This window comes from Lonchura striata, chromosome 2 (genome assembly GCF_050655825.1).
Source record: "Lonchura striata isolate lonStrDom1 chromosome 2, ASM5065582v1, whole genome shotgun sequence".
In the NCBI taxonomy this organism is placed as follows: Eukaryota; Metazoa; Chordata; class Aves; order Passeriformes; family Estrildidae; genus Lonchura; species Lonchura striata.
Genome location: NC_140704.1, coordinates 96102678 through 96122649, shown reverse-complemented (window position 1 = coordinate 96122649; position 19972 = coordinate 96102678). Strand labels below are relative to the sequence as shown.

Sequence of the window (19972 nt, the reverse complement as noted above, 5' to 3'; positions counted from 1 at the left end):
TTTTAATAATGTGTGCAGTCGGGTCCATTATTCCAAAAAGAACATAGAATGGAAAAAAAGGTTCAGAGACAACAAAAGAGGATGAAAAACATCAAACCTAGCTCTTCAGTAGCAAAAATGGAATCCAAACACAGTTGTTTTTCTCTTCAAAGATAATCCTAAATATGTACCAGAACTCAGCATGTTTTTCTGCAGCTGCTGTACAATGATATTCCTGATATTTACAGCTGTAAAGCAATTAGAAACATTTGGCTGAAAATCACTATGTAGATAATAACATTATTATCCAGTGTCCTTAAAAGAGAAAGAGGAAAAACTTTTTGGAAACTACTATGAAGTCTTAGTGGTGTGTCACAAGCTAAATTTAAGGCACAGTCTTCTAAATTACCCTACACAATTTGTGCTTCTTTTCACTAAGACTCTCACAGTCTCTAAAAAGGCTGTTTAGCTTCATCCTGAGAAAGAAAAAACCCCAAACTGCTATTTTTATTCTTTTTTACTATGTGCACTCCTAGCTATGTCCATTCCCACTCCCACCTCTCAGTGCAACTCAGAGAACAGCATTTTCTCAGCATGGATGTTAGAGAGGAAAAGAAAAAAATTCTAAGGATATAATCTGTGCTACCCTGTGGTCTCCATCTGGCATAATTTTGGCAGCATTTTGGCTGCCTCCCAAGAGACACTTGGGTAGTTAATTCACTGCTGTAGGAGCACAACATTTAAGCCAGCACCACACTGCTTCTTTTACTGTGCCAATCTCTAGTGCATCAGCCTGGATCTACCAGTGTTTTGCTGAATTGACCATTTTGGCCAAATACATCTCAATAAGACCCAATCTAGGCAGACATCATACTCCCTCATCTTCCTCTACCTTCCCTGACACAAGTCCCCTTGCTTTTCCACCTCCTCTGGCTTCCTCAGCTCAGGCTGAGATCCTCACGACATGCTGTAGCAACAGGGTGGACACTTGCAGTCTTCTCATACCCTGCCTTACTCTGGCAGGGCATTACAAAGAGGAGACACAAATCTTTCCTGGCAATGCTGTGACATCAGCGTGACCTCCTGAAGCTGGCCCAGACCAGCCACCGTGCCTCTTCTCTAGGGAGGCAACAAAAACCAGAGAAGGACTTAAAAGGGAAGAGGGACAGAGGAATTTTCAGACAGCTGAAGCTGCAGCCATGGATTCTCATGCTTCATTCACAGCTTACCTGAGTCAGGCCTGCAGGTGCCCTGGGCATTGGACAGCTTTTCTCAAGCTCTGTTGGTGCACACCACAAGAAAACTAAAATGCTGCTCCTGGTTCTAAGTGTACAACTTCACATGGAAGGGTAAAATATCCAGTCTTATGATGCATGTATCAGAATAGGTTTTAGAATAATATTTTTAAGTTTTATTTATGGGACACTTTTTATAAGCAGGTGATGGTGTATTGAGGAAGCATCTGTGCATATGTGCAAGTTTCCTCTATATTTCACCTCTTTAAAATTGAGTCCAAATGGCAAGAAAGATAAGCTAAAGCCTTCCCTTTACCCACAGATAAACATATTATGATTAAAGTATTCTTCCAGCATTGTAACGATTCAAGCAATAATAGAAAAGGGTAGTCCCCCTTCCAATGTGGGGAAGATGGAATTCAGCTGGACTTTTCTCCAGCTTACTGAGTTCCCTCAGCGTTCACCACTTGCAGTGTTACAGACATATCTCTATCCCACCTGTGACACATCACATCCTAAGCCAAATACACTATCTAGGGATTTTATATGGAATAAAATTGGTGGAAAGGACTGAAGGAGAACAGTCAGCTATTACCCACAAAGCTGAAAGGTTAGTGGTAACTATGAGACCATGTTTTCCTGAAGTTCAGAGAAGAAGTCTGTAGTTTAGAATCCTTAGGACTACAAATGCTTGTATTGAATTTCAGTATTTGAGGCACCACACAGAGCTTTCATATATGAAGATCCATCAAATATGTCATCAGTATTATGCTACAAATGATTGAAACTAAACCACTTCTCATAAGCAATGAAGATACTTTCCCAGCATCATTTCTCAATTTAAGTTACTAAATGCAACTACAGCATGACTTTAAATTTTAGGGTCAAAGCATACTATACAGTAAGGCAGGTGCTTCAATGAGATTTTCACAGTATAAAGATGTACTCTAAGTGAAGCTACTTGAGAGCCTTGCTATAAACACATTTTAGTCCGGGGTGAATTCTCTGAAGAGTCATAAGCACTTGAAGACAATGGGACTAAAACAAATAATGTCTCCTCAACCATAACTGCTGAATACTGGGAGAGATATTAAAATAAAATGCCATGACAGTTTATCAGGTGAACAAAATTTCAACCTTTATGTTTTCACCTCCTTTTTCAACCAGGATCTTCCATCTGTGAGTGTGGCAGTGATTAACTTTTCTTGCTACACCCAGATGATGCGCTGCTACTCACTGAGCACCCTATGCCACAGCACACAGAGAAAGCAAAGAGAATAAAAGGTTGGTAATTCACCCCCACAGAAGAATATATTTACGCTTTTTAAAGCAACCTGGCGTGTGGGGGAGGGATAAAGGAAGCACAACTCATTAAGGCTAAAGCAGAAAGGACCAGGTCAGGAAAAGCGAAAGGGATGTCCAGGAAAGCCTGGGACATGATTATGTAGTTACTTTAAGGCAAAGATTCTTACAGCAGAGGAAGATGGTCCCTATTTCAGACAGACAGCCTGCAGTGAATGGGACACAGCTCACCACTGCTCAGCAGCCCGGGGCCCCTGAGTGCCCCCCACCACCCTGCTCAAGGGCACAGTCCTTCCTGAAAGACTGGACTCACCCAGAAGCATGGCCTGGATATCCAGACCACTGGGAAAACAAAAGACTATGGGATTTATGCTGTAACATCAACATGGAAACAATGAGTTTCAAAGAAATGTACTGAAATAATTAATGTCCTTTTGACGAAGGAAACTGGAGATATGCTCCATTAGACATAACTTCTTGCAGTGCTTTCTTAAAGCTTTCTTTCATCCTTAAGTTTACTTTCTTTGCTTCTTTTTTTTTTTTATTGAAGAATTTTGCTTGGTTTCTTTATATTAATCAGACTTCTTGAGAAGTTACTGTCCTGTGGTGTTAGGAATTTCCAAGATAGGAGAAACAAATGAAAAAAAAAATTAAAACAAATCAAATACATTGCCCTCCTGAATGGCAATGTTCAAAGTTGCATGTCTAATAGTATTCCGTATCCCTGGTGTTAAAAAAAGCCCTCTGTAGATACTCACATTCTTTGAACAGTACATCATTTATCACAGTTTCTTTTAGAAAGTGCTGGGGAAGATTTTAAGTGTCCAACAATGTATTCCTTTGATTTAATTTTTCCTGTTGGGGCAGAACTTCAATATTAATACTTTTAATACTTCAATATTAATACTTTTGGGGTCCAGTGGGGTTTTCAAGAGCTCTCTTTTTAGTCTCTCAATTTAGTCTCATGGACTTCAAACAAAAATAGGATGATAAACATATTTGAAGAATCTATACTAGAGGAAAATTTGACTAAATGGGGAAGTTCTTGAGCCAAATTTGGAAGCTGTATCCACTTACATTAGGAATACATTTGACATCCTGGTAGTAATTATTTCGGTATTTAACAGTTTGAGATGGTAGTAATTATTTCGGTATTTAACAGTTTGAGATGGGTGCTCAACTGAATTTTCTTTATGAAAACATGTCTGGATACCACCAAGAGTATCTTGAAATCTCAAGTCTGAGAAAAAGATACTGAAAGTGCTAAGTTCCAGGCAGAATGTGCCCTGTCTGCTCTGCATGTACTGTTAAATATGAGTCAACTAAAGTACAAATCAATAGCACCATTTTAAAATCTCTAAGATGTTTTGCCTTCAACTCTTTTTTTTTTGTCTCACCTAGCCAAGTGTGGAAACAAAAGCAAGCCTTCACAGCCAGAGGTGAAAACAATGCATGTCTTTCCTTTCCCCTTCCCTCCACTTCATCCTCTGAAGTAGAAAAGCCAGTATCCCACCTCTGAGGAAGAACTAATTTCCATGCCTGCCAGAGTACAGCTGAGAAAAGGCAATGAGGCAGGGTCTAAGGAAAATGGGAAACAGAAAAAGAACTTATTTCATCTGAAATACAACATAGGTAACATTCAAGGGTGGAGGAATAACTATGTCCTTTTCAAAAGCCCAGGAGTGTAAAGAAGCACAGGCCATCATTATTAAAAGACTGAAGTGGATTGGACACTGGTTGAAAAGCTTAAGAAGTCTTCTCATTTACAAATAAGAACTGCAAATTATCACAATGCTTTATAATTTGATCCCATCTAAATAATTCAATATTCATTTGTGTCTGATATAAAGCAGACTTCCACTGCAAATATATTAAATCCAAATTAATTAATACTGAAACCTGTTCTCCAGTAAAATAATGCAATATAATTTAATATTTTCTTCCCCCTGAATATATGGTTATATTCTGGTTATAGACAGTTACAGTCTTTCAGTGAATTCCCGTGCTGTGTTACACAGTGTTGCATCTGCAATGTGTTCTCATGAGATTGGAAAGCTAGCATGCAACTCAGTGTAAATGTCAGAGTTTGCTCAGGACAAGTAATAACAGATAAGTAGCTGAAAAATGAGATGCTTCTCTAAAGCCCTAAAGATTTAAAAGGAAATTATTATATTCTTCAGAGAAAAAGACGATGTTCTTCAAAAGTTCCTGGATCAGAATTGAAACACAATACTAGTCTTGGACACAGCCCCTGTGCTAATAGAGTGCTTTGTCAGAGTAATTGCCAAGTAGATGTTCAAAAAAGATAGCTTCTAGCTAACTTGGAGGTGTTTAGATGTTAAAAATGGGTTTTACAATTCCCACACCTCTTTCCAAAGATATTAGGTTCTAACTATTGTGTTTAATTATGGTTCAATCTCAGCAAAGCTAAGTTATTTTAGATAACTGTAAGTTACTGTGGCATTATCTATTTAGCTTTGCTTGACCACCATCAACAGGAATAAAGCCATGACATATCCTGGCCCTCTTGAATTAATTAAATTCTCTTCCAGCTTTAAAGATAAGGAACCATCAGCCATTCCTATACCCTAAGGACAGACACAAGCAGCCAGGCACTGCTGCCACCATCATCAACAATAATTATTCAGCTCTGCAGTTCACAGGCATGCACAGAACTGCAGGTCACTCAGGAATGCTCCACCCTAAGGCACACAGTAAGTAGCTTTTCAAACCCAAATACAAGGCACAGGCTGAAAAACAAAGCTCTTAGGAGTGTGAGAGAAAGAAATTGCAGGGATGAAGGTACCCACTGTTTCCCATGAAGGAAGGAGAGCAAGGAGATCTGGGTTTCATGAGAGCATGGTACAAGAGCGGAACTGAAGAGGAGCCACTGAAGAAAGTGCTGATGTTGGTTCTGGGTTGAAATGTGAAAGCCAGGTAAAAGGCATGAATTGCCATTTGCATGAAGGAAATTGCAGTTCAGAAAACTAATGAGGATTGAACAAATTGATGCCTCTCAGTCCACTGTCCTGCTTCCCCTAAAATTACTCAGGGGAGCACAGGTAGCATCAGTACTACTTAAGCCTGTACTTAAAGAGTTTTGACAAAAATGTTTCAAAATCTTCTTCCAGTCACTTGTCACAAAAGAAACTTAAATTCTGATTGAGAAGATACTGTTGGCAACATTTAATGGAGAGAGAGCTTGCCAGTTCTTCCATCAGAAGCCTCTTATATAGCATGTTCTGGGGAATTTCCAATGGCAGTAGAAGTAGGCCAGCCAAAACACCATAAATAAAATACAAAGGAAGACAAAAATCCCACCACTTGAAGGACAAGATTTAAACTGCTTTCACTGTAACTGTGACATCAAGAATCTTTTAAACCATCATTTTTCCTTTGCTTAATTATGCAAAATATGTTGGGTTGGTTGTGGGAAGAGAGAAAGTAAGGGATTGTTCATGTTCACCATTAAAAATAAAGCAGTTTTCTAAGCATAGTATTTCAGTGGCAACAGTAGAACAAGACTAGGGCAAGCCATAAGGCTCCAGAAACATCAAAGGGAATTCAGACTAAGGGGAAATTCCCTCCCTTGAACTTCAAGACAAAGATGGATGGTGGAAAAAGAGTAGAATTCTCATTGTGTATAAACATTTTCTCAGAAGCATACAAGTCTTGGTAAAGTGGTCAGACTACCAAAAAAAAAACTTTAAAATAGCATTGGTTTTGCTAATAATAAATCACTCTGTTGTGCCTACATGGATTGTGCACAATGTCAATGGTTTTGAAAAAAAATCCTTTCACCTGAACCTCACTCAGCTGATCTTTCTTAGCCTATGGAGTACTTGTGAGTGCTGCTGATAGTGTTTTGCCACACAAACAGAGACTGGAATCCCCTAATCTGACAAAGAGGACACTGGCTGCTTCTTTATTGCTCCTAGAGTACAATAACAGAAGCCATGAAAAATCTGTCTCCTACAAATTGTCTTGTCAAAGGTAGAGGCTTCCTTTTTCAAGAAAATACAATTCACAAAATGCTTTTGAATTGTAGATTTTCATTTCCATTCACATTTAACTGACTCATCCAAAATAAATATCTTCTAATAACAATTTATTTTCTTTCACATATATACAATCACTATTATTTTGGCTTATTTTAGCTTTGTGTTCCTCTGAAAATCAAAATGGAATTATTAAATTGAAACAACTACTTGTTTATAAAACCTCAGTGAAATTCATCAGGAATGCTCATGCTTACCTGAAAATAAAAAGACTCACATGAAGCAAAGTATTTTTTTATAAACTCCCATCATTCAAGTATTATGCCATTATATATTATGTCTCTTAATTAGAAAAGCATTCTTAGAGCTTGCTATTTTATTTTAAAAGCATGTAAGCATTTTTGCCATAATCATAAGACTGGAAATTAAATCTTTGTATTTTACAATACAAAATTTACCCTACAATAATTACAGAAAAGTGAAAGAGATGTTTCTTTGTTATCTTGGGTAAATTACTATGATCATATTGGAAATGAAATAGGTTTTCCAGTATCAGCTTATCAACCTCCCTCATAACACTATCTTAGTGTTAATTTAAATTGTCATTCCCAAATCTCAATTTATTCGTAAAACTAACCTCAATACCAAAAGGATATAATTTTTGGAATAGTCTTTGCAGTGTGAAAATCATAGAAAATAGGGTTAGAATACAAACAACAACCAGATCTGTAATCTTCTATTATCATGTCAATTATCTGTCATTGGTAAACGCAACCAGAGTTTTATTCAGCTCCTGTCCCCAATGCTCAGGGCTGTGCATCTGACATTTATGCGTTTTGTCCATTTATCTATAAGCTATTGAAATGTTTCTTGATATAAAATGTGCTTTTTTGGTTGGCTTTTTCTTTTGCCTTTTTTTTTTTTTGTTGGTGGTCTTTTTTTTTGGATGGGAAAAAAGAAAATAAATTATCTGACATTTTCTATAATAGCCATCAGATGTTTCACAGTAAACATATCAAATTATACAATCAGGGGCTCTGAAAAACTCATCATCATGTCCATGAATAAGGATGGAGTAGCAGACATCCTAAATTCAAACTATCAGAGGCACAGACACACGCTCTGCCAGCTGGCCATTTCTGTCAGCAGTGCACATTTGCATTGTGACCATGTATCAGATGCTGAAAGGGAGCCACACAAACCACTCTGCTGCCAGGGATGCAGGAGGCTGTAGGGTGCACCATGAGGAGGGAAGAAAACCACAGGCAATGCTTTATGGTATCGAATGAGGGGAATACTGCAGTGCCATTGCTATTAAAGTCTTGTATTTTGTGATGTGTTTGGCACTACTTAGGCTGATTCACACCCAAAAAAAAAAAGAAAAAAATCATTAAAAATCATGTTTGGTGGTCATTTTTATGTCTGCACACATAACAAGTGCAGAAGCATTTCCCTGGTTTGGCTGCACTGGGTGGCCTTGTGATTGTGGCTGGCAGTATGTCCCAGAACTGCTCTGATCTCCCTGGTCTTCCCAGGCATGGTGAGAGCCACTGAGGTTGAGAAGAATGTGTAGTCCCACCCAAGCCACAGATGATGGGAAAGAGACCAAGTCCCCTCCTTGCCTGGCTGCCACATGCAAGGGCCCGCGGAATAGGGTGGGAGCTGCTACATGACCCTCCTGCATCCTGCATCACATCCTCGGCAGCTCAGATGAAACCACACAGATGACAAGCAGTGAAAGACCCCAAACCTGAGACATTAAGGTCTGGCTCAGCTGCTGGTCAAAGCTGGGAACAGCTGTTCACAAGTTGCACTCTGCTTGGGTCACTCTGAAAGAAACTGGGAATAACAGTAGAAGTAATAGATTTATTTTTTTTTTTCTGGGAAGCATGAATTATTTTTTTCCCCCCTTTTATCTTCTTTTTAGTATTTTTTCAAATTTCTTTGTCTGGATTAAGGGCAGTTTTTGCTTCTGGTAATTCAGGAGTTCCATCACTTACTACCAAAACTTAAGATTCAGTCCTCAGGCTCTTCCAAGCTCAGCACATACAGATAAACGAGTTTATATGCTTTAGTGCAAAACACTGATGTGTTTAAAAGTTAAACTCCAACTGTGGTGATTTTCTGAACTGGGGTAAGGCTGTTGAATTAATGTCAGAAATAAGTCTTCACCCTTTATATTAGTTAGTAAGGGTACACATCATTATGTAAATATGCATTTATATTATTGATATACTTTTCCTTCCTTTCTGTTGAAACAACTTTGTGAGAAGTTGTTTTTAACATCGAGGCATCTCAGTTGATTTGGATTTATCTTCTTCCTTTTCACAGTACAATAGCGTATTTTATATTTCTGGTGTAATTACTAATTATCTTGATAAGGTGTCAGATGATATTACTAATATCACTATACTAGTAAAATGTTTTCCTTCAGAAATATATTATCATGAGAAATAGTATTTACCAGTAGCACTTTCAAGAAAATTTAAGTAAATGCATGCCACTTCATCCTTATTTTAAACTTAGACTTTTTTTTGAGCTGACCACAGTTGATCTTTAAGATAAGAAAGCTTTTAAATTGAGAAAATATGTTATTGCTGAGCTCTATTGAGAGTATAAAGTGGGAAAAGAATTGTCATAATCTGATTGTGCTGTTCGTGAGAGAACTGTAAATCTTGCACATTTTAAAAGATCAAATTTAATTAAAAAATGAACAACACTTCTGAAAATCAAGATATGTATCTGCACAATGCCTTTCTTTAAAGGTCCATTTTGGTTTGTTTCCTCTTTTCTGTCTCTATCATATTTGCATGAGCTTTTTTCTTTGAGGGCCAGAAAAAAATCTTATTTTATTACTTTTTCATTTTTCTTCTTGTTTTCTGATACTATGCCCATATGAGTTGGTATGTTCCATCTCCCACTTGTAAAAGAAAAGGAATATTAGCTAGCCTGCATAGTCCCAGTAGATGAAGAACAGCTAAACCACAATAAAATGGCTTTGTAAAGGGCAGAGCTGGCTTTCATAGGTACACACGGACAGAAGTGCAGAAAGGAAAGGAAAAAAGTAAAGAAATAAAAGAGAGGGAGAAGTTGGTGAGAGAGAGAGAAAAAGCAAGACAGCAAGAAAGTGAAAAAGAAAAAGCCCTGAAGCAGCAGGCTGCCGTTGTTACCCTTGATGCTGAATGTAAATTCCATATATTAAGAAATTCTGTTCCCTGAAATATGACTAATATTTTGGCTGTGCAGAAACATATGAATCTTAATAATGTAATCTTTTGGTCTGAAAAAGAGATAAATTTAAGAAAACACCATCAAAATAAGAGACATAGAGAAGCCTTTTTGAGAGAAGTCTTTATTTTCTCTCTTTCTCTCTCTCTCTTTCTCTTTACAGGGTGTCTGGACACTTGCTTTGCAAAAATTTCAGTGAGTTTTATGTGCATTTAATTGCAAGTAAAACCTATTAAACTTTTCAGTGCACATCTAGAGGCTCACCTCATTTCTAGCAAATACAATCAAATCCCAGTGATATTCCACTAAAACCAAGATAGTTTTCTTTTGATGTCAAATTGTAAAAGACACACAAAGTGGCAGGGATAATAAAAATGAGTAGTTTCTGAAAAATGCTCTTTTTCAAAATGTCCATTGTGATTGAAACAAAAGGATTTTGAGTCACACCTATAGGAAAGCACAAGATTCTAAACCTGCTTGAACCAGTGGAGTCATACTGAGGTACTTTGACACAGGTGTATTCTGCAGTCACCAACACACTTCCTACCTATGAACCCCTCAGAGCATACCAGGATGCTGATGTGAAATAGCTAAACTGGGTGTGCCAAGAGCTTGCTCATATACATGCTCCATCTGCTGTCTTGAACATTGCTTTCCCCTCCCACAGTCCCACTCAGAAAATAACTCCCAGACTAAGCTCTGACCCCTGTTGGCCTGAACAGAGATACACGACAGAGAGGCAAAGGCAGCAAAGCTTTCACTAGCAGGTAAAGTCACTGCTCTCCTTCCTTCCTTCCAGAAAGCACCATCTGCTCTTTTAGTGAAGAAGCACTGTAGCTTATTATGATGCCATAAACTTAATTTCCCCTAAAGTCTCGATATGCTGTACAGACCAAGAGTACAAACAGGGGATTCCATGCTGCTACCAAGCTGTGCATGAACTACTGGAAATGAATAGATAGAGCTAGAGAGAAACCAAATGCGTGATGCCCAGGTAATTCAGGGATAAGCATTATCTCTGGGGGTTCATGCAATTCCTTTTGCCAAAAATTTAACCTAATATGGAACAGCATATTAGGAGAAAAAACATCACTCCATTCCCCCTGTAATAGAGTCACACTCATGCTCACACTTGAATCCATGTGTTACCCTGCAAAACCCTCTTTTCCCCAGTGTGTCTAAGAGATTCTGGAGAGGTTTTTCATAACCAGCTCCTATAACAGCATGCTGGAGTAGAATTTTAGCTACCTAGCCACTGGCTTTTAGATCTTATAAGGTATCTGAGGGGTCTGCATGGGGCTGAAAGACAAGGCATGGGATTCCCAGGAGTACCAAAAGGATGCAGTACTTTAAATGTAGGTAGGCGTCCTGAGATGGCAGCACAGTTGGCAAAATAGCAGACATCCACTGTAATACTAAGATGCCTAAATTTGCTGCTAAGTAGCAAGCAGGAATGTTGTTACAACTGGTACCAAAACTGGCACCCTGTGTGTGAGGTACTTGTCACAGTTTTCAGTATCTAACAGTCGACAGACATCTTCAGTGATGGAAAAACCACTCATGAGATCATGAAATGTATTAGAGCCAGTGAAAAACTCACTGACAGAGAGAGGCAGTGAAAAACAATTGGTCCCAGTAACAGTGGAAATACTTCATGCTGAAAAATGAACCTGTTATCATCTCACACAGAAGATGTGATAGTCATCCCGTGTGTCAAAGTACACTTGCTACACAAAATGTCCAGTCTCTCCTGACTGAGGCCCAACCATCCATTTCAGGCCAGAAATTGCAGAGAAACTACCTGCTGCCCTCAACAAAAGTGTGAAAATATCACAAACCTGAAACCTAGAGACTGGCCAAACACCACTAATGTTGTCATACCTACATATAGCATGATTTCTGGGCTGACGAACCTTTCCTTCACATTAAACCTGCTGCTTGAAAAACACAAAGTACACTGGAAAAAAAAACACTTCTACAAGTTCAGAACTCTAGAAACCATGGCTAGAAGCCAGTTCATTTTTATTAGATAATGCTGTTCTAAATTTCAGTCTTCCAGAGTGGAAGGAACAGGAGGATTGGAGCAGCAGCTCTCTGGCCACAGAGAGCAGGCACAGACTTTCTCAGACATTTTTCTGGGGAAAGCTGTGAGAAAATCAGAGAAAAGAATGAGAAATAATTCTTATCTCCACTTGTTGCACCTGCGTATGTGAAATGTGTCATAGAGATTTGTTTACCAAAGGGTGATTTCTTAATTAGACACCGGATGGTGTTTGGATTGATTGACCAATGAGGTCAAAACTCTATCAGACTGGCTGTAAAATTTACTGGGTTTCTTAAGAAGTATAGTATAATATAGTATAAGATGATTATAATAAAGCAATTAACCAGCCTTCTGCAATCATGGAGTCAATGCTAATTAGTTCCTGGCTGGGGGCCTGCAGCAAAGAGGATCTGAAAAAAAAACCTATTTGGTCTTCAGAACTTGATGTCATGTGTTCCCTGGAGTTGACATTTCAGATGAGCTCAGGGATGGCCCCGGGTACAGAATGACCATTAGCACGTGGAGCATTGTTGGGGCAACCCTTAAGTGCACATTTCAGTTCAGTTTTATCTGAAATGAACCCAGTGCATGCTCAGCACAACCATACCATGATGTAAACCAAAGCACAGAAAGTGGGGACAACTACAGGATTTGTTTTGGACCAAGAGCCGCTTTCTGAGCTCAGATGCCAACTTTCAGAGATATCCTTGGCTGAGAGCCTCTATATCCCTTGCCAGAGGTTCACTGAAATCTCTGCCTTCAGAGGACTGCATCAGCTGCTTGTCTTAGCTCAGGAAATGGAAGCTTCCTTTAGAATGGTGGCCTCTTGGTGGGAAGTTTTTTATTCAGTTAACAATTCTCTGGACAAAACATATGCTCTTGAGAAATACAAAATCTACGATGTGAAAGAAAAAGAAAAAATCCAAATCTCTGCAGGCTCTGCCAAGAACAAGTGATATTACCTTTGCTTCTCCAAAGCTGTTGGCAATGTTTGTTGTACTTTATGACTTTTTCTTCAGAATGTCCAAAATGAAATCAGCACAGAAGGAAGTACAGGAGAAGACTCTTCTGCTGGTCAGTGCCTCTGAAGGTTAGAAGATTTATTGGGAAGTCTGTCTTTTTATTGGTATTCTTGGCTGCTCCCAACTGTAGCAACGGATCAGAGACACCACACAATTCTGAAAAGCGATTTATCCTGCCTGAATGGCAGGTATTCATACTGGAGAGGATCTATCTGTGCCCATCCAGATCTTCATTCAAAAGCATTTATCTCCAAAAGTCATTCCGGATAAGATCATTAAAAAGCAAATAATCAACTCTCACTTCAAAACTAAATCAAAGACTACAGAAGCAGGTAAATTATTTGAACAATTCTTTCCACCTTATTTTGTTTGCACTTATTTCTAGCTCCAGAAACAACTTGGAAACTGAGCTTTTAAGCACACTCGGAATTGAGTTTCTCTTAAATTTCTATTCAACTGTTCACGCTGAACTCAGGTCAGACTGAGCTCTTCCCTGAGGATTAAGGACACACCTGCCTGATAAAAGAAAGAACTGAGGGCAATATTCATGAGTTACTTCACCTCTTCAGTGCATGGAGCAGATCTACAAAGGGCTCAGAATTTGATAAGAGAACACCTTCAGAGAATGATTTGCTATTCATCAATTAATTTTTACAAAGGACACGTGAAAATCAGTCCTCGAATGCATGTTATTGTAAGTCACTATGAGGTGAGGAGCACTCAAACACAGGAGCATGGAAGAAAGTTTGAAAATTCTTCACACAAACCTGAATTGAACAGAAGAAAACAACAGTTTCCAAAAAGCAGGATGGAAGGTAACTGTTTCCATAGAAGCTGCTCACAGATGAAAGCGAAAAAGGAGGCAGAGAAGGAGGGAAAAATGAAAGAAAGCTACAATCGGTTAAGCCTTGCAGAGAAAAGATAAGGGCACCAGAAAGGAAGAATGATTTAATGCTAGCTAAAGTGATTACAGAGAACAAAAGGGCTCTTATAAATTCACTGCGGCTGTGAAGGGGGAAGAAATACAAGTGAGAAATTATGACTGTTAATAAATAAGGAGGGAAACAATACAAAATAGTACCACAAAGTGGCTGAGCACATGACTGATATCTTTAAAATCCTGAGTCTTTGACAGAAGAATATTTTTCAGAGAGGAGCAGGTAATTAGGAAATTAGTAGATTCTTGTAAGCATCATTTTCAATACATTAAAAAAAAAAAAATAAGTCACTTATTCCAGTGACTTAATTTAATCAAGGAACTCTTTTTAAATTAGTGGGGTTTTTAGCTCTACAAAACTGGAGAGCATCCATGAAGGGATAATACTGGTTTTGTTTAAGCCCTTTAGCAAAGCATAAAACTACCAGTATCATATATATATATATATATGTGTCAAGAAAAACAGTTGCTTGTATGTAGGTACTACTGAATGCCATTTTGCCTCAGACAAGCCTTATAATCATTGTAAAATACAATAAGTCTTCAAGATAGTCCTGTGGAACCTATCACTGAAGCCCTTTAAATCACATTTCTCAAAACAGATAAAAACTAAAGCAAATTAGTAAATTTGAATTTGATAAAGCATGACCAACATAATGAAATATTAGAAGTTTAAGACTTTGTCAGATTCAAAGATTCTGCTGCTCTGGGGAACTCGGACAACGCGTGGGGACTGCAAGCATGATGCCACTTCTGAAAGCAGATTATTTGCCCAGGTTTTGTGTCTGGCACTGGATAGTCAGACTCCATGGCAGATTAAAACATGCAGGTGATTTCTCCAGCCAGTGGACAGCCACGCTGCCCATGCTGTTTGTGCATGGCTGGAGCCAACTTCCAACTTCCCAGGCACAGGCACTCACTGCTCACCTTGCAGCAACTCTGCCAAGACCTCTCCTCTGCAAGTCACTGTGGGATTTCCAGGTACAAGGCAGAAAATGCAGCTCAGTATATCCTTACATTATATCTCTCAGGTCACAAAAATAACCGAGTAGTTACCAGCAAAATATTAAAATTGCAGGTGACTTTTTCAGTTCTTATTACAGAAAAGGGGTGAAAAGGAAGCTTCAGAAGAATTAGGACCTTTCTCTCTGGTTTTCTTGTGTTCATACAAAAAAAAAAAAAAGGAGATCAAATATATTAGAAATTACTTGAAGGTTTTAAGACACTCTATTCTGTACAAGAGGAAACAAAATGTGACCAAAAGACAGAATAAAATAGAAGACTATAAAAACATTAATTTATTTTAGCTCAATGGAATGAACATCCATAACTGAACCCTGATTTGTAAATGCAAATAGAGCAAACTATAAAATATACAGCACAATATTAGCATACTTCAAAGCTGTGGGAAGCAATTAATCACTGAGACAAAAGGCTCCAACTCAGGAAACACCACTCAGACTTGGCAGTGGCGTTCTGAGCCAGAACTCAGTGCAGACATTGGGGAAATCAGCTTTGCCATAGGTACAACCAAATACCACAAAGTCAAAATCACCCCTGGCCTCTGTATGCCTCAATTGCCATGATTAATTAGCAAAATTCCTTTGACATTGCTTCTTAGAGACCTCGGAGTCCACAGGAGAGCCCACTCCCAAAGGCTGCCCGTGTACCTTGGCCAGGAGTTGGAGCCAAGCAGGGGCATATGAGTGATGTGCAAGGTGACCAGAGCAAAGCCATGAGGTGCCTCTAGTCAGGGCAAGGGAGGAAGTGCAGAAAAACCCCAAGCCTTTCTTCCTTTGTCTGAGGAAAAAAGCACTGAAGCATCTTATGAATGGACAATGACCTGCAGCCCAGGTCAAGGGGAGAGGGCTGGGTGAGGAGAGAGTGAGAATGGCAGAAGCCTCTAAGCAGAAAGAGATGGGAGTAGAATAAAAAGAATGGGAATCTGCTTGGCTAGGGAAAGAGTTATGGGAGGCCTAAAGACAAAGGAACAAGATATTTGAGCTAGAGGCAGTCAAAGGTGTCAGCACAAGGATTCAGAGAGCGAGGTAATAAGGTCACCGTGACAGGCAAGAAAGGGGATATTGACGGCTGCCTTTCACCGGGCTTTGAAGTAGGAGGTAGAGGTGTCAGCAGAGATAACAATAAGTGAAATGGAAGGCAACACATAGATCTTGGTTTTTCTGTAGGAATAGGGACTAAAGGCCAGCCAGGGTAAATGTTTTTTGGGAGTAATTATCAGGATTTAAACAGAGCCTAAACGTGCAGGTCACAGAGGTGGTGGCAATGGTTCTGAGTTGCAGATGTAACACCAACAGAGGAGAGAAAAGGGAGTTCACTGTGCTTCCTGGGATTAGGTAGGCGGATGGGGTGTGTTTAAGAAGTAGTAATTACAAAGAGAAGCCCACTCCAAGCCTGAATGCACCTTGATATCTGGTTGTGACAAGCTTCCCAGAGAGATTCCCAGGGAATGCTACAATCCTTTGCTGCTCCCCATACACACATGCTGTCTGCTACTGTTATTTCAGGAAACAGCATTGGTAGAAAGTGATGGAGAATAGCAGAGGAAAGAAATTCTATGAGAAATAAAATTCAGGTAAGAGGAAGGATCTCTGGTGAAAACGAAAGCAAATCAAGAGGAAAGGAAGCATACTGTGCAACTGAGAGTCTGATCATGAGTCCATAAAAATATAACGTTCACAGTAGGCTGGTTAGAGGCTGGGGTATGGATGGACAATTGACCAAAAGATATGCATGAAGATATTGCATGAAGACAACCAGCAGAGGAGGAAATTACTGAAGGGCATGGGGAAGATAAAAAAAAATAAAGTCCATATGCTGAAAATACTTTTTTTTAAGCTAAAGTAAGTGTTATAATGACTCTAAGCTACCACAGTGAAGTGACTGATGGCAGGTACAAAGCTCAGTTCAGGTTACTGGTCCAGATCATTAGAAACCTCAGTGAGAGAAATTCACAGACAAGAATTCAGGAAAGTTTTGTTTGAACAAAAGTAAGAGGGGAAAGATCAGGCAGCCCTAAGGGTTCAGAACATGACTATTTGTGGTGAGGGAAAAGGTTTTTTTGAGGACAGAATGAATTGATGGTGCCTGCTGTAAAGAAAGGCATGCAGGCATATGACCTGAGTGTGCAGATGACAAACTGTGACAGAGGAAAGCAAGGAAAAACAAGAAAATATTTCCAGCAACAGGTCCCTGGGTGGTCCTGAGATTTCTTCTGTGGAGGCACATGGCTGACATATATGCCAGTAACAAGGCAGAGCTGGATGCTTTAACACACAGTGCTGAGAGAGGAAAATGGTAGCCAAGGGTTAAAGATAAACTGTGCAGAAATGAGAGCAGAAGCAAATTAACGAGAGCAGTGAGGGGAAGGATGAGATTAGGAATTAGATGTCAGGGATTTTGACAGATGGAAGGTCACAGAAAGGACAGGTGAGGATGGGCAGGTGGGATGGGGAGAGAGGGTTTTGAAAGAAAAGTGGTGGTGGTGGTGGTCAGATGAAGGAACTCGGTTAGTGGGAGGTCAGAGAATGACTGCCTCCTCCCCCCTGAAGTGGAAAGGGTGGATATAAATGTGTCATTTGCTCAGTATTTCATGCTTCTGTGTCAAAGGGCAGGATCCTTAATAGCACAAGCATTAAAAAGCATGGCAGGTTGGAGGGGGTTTCTTGGGATGTTTTTACTCTCACAGGACAAAATAAATGCCTACATTTTGCATCCTTATTTTTATTCCATAATTTAATACAAAGCTGTTTTTTAAGAAAACACCGCCAAACATTTAAAAAAGTTTACAGCTACATAAATAGATAACAGCTCACCTTGATACATAAAAACATCACAACACTTCTAATGCCTTTAAGTGTTGACATGAACAAGAGTAACTTGATTTTAAACTATCATTATTTATAGCATATATTGTAGTAGTTTCTTGTTTTACTGCATTTCTATTGTATCCAATAAAAACCACATCACTTGTCTGGAAATTTAGCACCAACACACCTAGCACTTTTTTCCTACAAGGGAGATGGATTGATAATACTTCCCACTATAATGGCAAGATATGTATTCTCCACGCAACCTCCCACTTACTTTAATTATGAAGAGAGTAGGGGACATGGATGTGGTGGTCCTCTGGCTGAGGGTCAGTGTATATGGAATGCACAGCAGTGATCAGGAGGACATTATGAACCTCAGCTGGCACATACTAGAGCTTACAAACACTTGTAAATTGCTTAAGCTACGGTCAAACTAGCTCTGGGCATAGAAAGAAACACATTAGAAGCTTCAGGAAATTATGGAAAACACTTTAAAATCTCCCTTTTCCTTCACAGAGTTTTTGAGTTTTAGTGATTTTTTTGAGGTTGAAGTCAAACTTTCAAAGCCTTGTCTTTAAATGCCAGCTGGTAAAAACCAATAACTTTAGATTACAAAATTCACAGCATGGATTTATAAATGCTATTTTCTTGTTTAGTGAATGTTAATGCATAACTGAACACCAAATTTCTCTGGCAATCCTCTGTGGCCTTTCTCTCAGAGTTCCTCATTTTTTGAGCTCCAGCCACTGCTTCTCAAGAACCAGCATGCAGACACTCAATTCTGCAAATAATGAATAAGTGAAAATGAAATGCCACGTTACCACCCTGAGCCTCCCTGACGCACACTGCTCTGAACAAAACAGAAGATGCTGATCTGAGACTTCATGGCTGTATTTTGCCCTCTCATACATTTCCAGGAGCTGGATTAACATTCATTGTGGCTGTTGGCTTGCCTGTGCTGAGAGAGTGACAACATCTACAGATACCCACCACTGCAAGCATTCACGGCTCCTTATCAAACCCACACACAGAAAGAACTGTGCCTCCTACTCAAAAACCTTGTTCCCTTAAAAGTACACGCTTCCCTCTCAAGATGTCAGCCCCTTTATTAAGCCTATTTATAGATAAGTAAAATGAATAGCAGATGGCCTGTGCAGATTAGGATTTTGAGGCCTGCTGCAACCCATAACATTTTGTCTTTGATGCGGTTAACATCAACCAGGAACAGCCATCTGCAACCTGGAATGCTCCTCTCTGAATTTCCTCCATTAGCAAATGCAGCAGTGGCACTGGCTAAGAAGTATTGATCAGAAATCGTGATGGATTATTCTAGTGTTGATCAAGACAGAGGGAGGCACATCGCAGGGGAGCAGTGCTGCTGGGAACCGAACCGATTCTGGCAGGTTCTTCCCTCCACTGATTCACTGATGACTCTTCTCATCTTCCCAGGTGCCTGGGCAGCTCTTGCATAGCTTTTCCTGCCACAATAATTCACTAGGATAGTCTTCTTATGGAACAGATAGCTTTAAACATCTTTACGAGCAGTCCCCTAAAAGTAGCTGTTAGCTTTAAAGGAAAGAACTTCATTTCTCACACAACTAAAATCTTTTTAAAGCAAGGGTGAATGGTTACAATGAAGGTGAGAACAAAGCCTTTGAAACAACACTGTTCAATTTTTAAAGTAAAAATTAAAATGCTAATTTGAGCATGGTGCCCTCCTATTCTTATTCCACTTATACACAAACTCCCTAAATTATAACTGGCTTACAGGGGAGGCATTTATAATTAGCTCATTTTTTCTGACAGGTTTATTCTTGTAAAGTATCTAAATATTCACTTAAGAATTATGGTATCTTAAAGTAAATTGATACGGGATGCTGAGGACGGCTGAACTTGGACAAGGCTAATAGACGCATTTTTCTTATGTGAAAAAGCAGATCTGGTTGATCATTTCAGCTGCCTTTTGTATTGTAAAAGAATCATAATTACCACTTAGAGGAAGACTCATTCTTTTCAGATTCTCTCCACCATCAAAAGTCTCAGAATGCTCTAAAAAGACCTCAAGGAATTAATTTCTTTACTTTCAAATCTACAGGAAGAAAGTTGCAGAAGCCAGCTTCTGCTTAAAAACACAACATGCTCATTCTTTAGATTATCAAGACAGGATCACAAAAACCTTCATCAGACTCATGCTCAACTCAGATGTGTCCTAGAAAAGAAAAACTAGGAATAAAGGACTTATGCAGGTAAGAAGCTATTAAAAAAAGAAAAAAATATTATTAAACTGACTTGTTTCTTTGCAGTTATTTGCAGCAAAAATGCTCTCAACAACTGGGTTTAAGCAACTTTTCTCCCATCCCATCTCAAGTGGAACAATTTATGTGATAGTCCAGC

At 39.1% G+C, this 19972-nt stretch overlaps 1 protein-coding gene across 1 annotated transcript in view; it reads right to left on the bottom strand.

The window, feature by feature from the left end:
- TMEFF1 (transmembrane protein with EGF like and two follistatin like domains 1) overlaps nucleotides 1–19972 on the bottom strand; it is a 117654-nt gene that overhangs the window by 69319 nt on the left and 28363 nt on the right. The window lies entirely within an intron of this gene.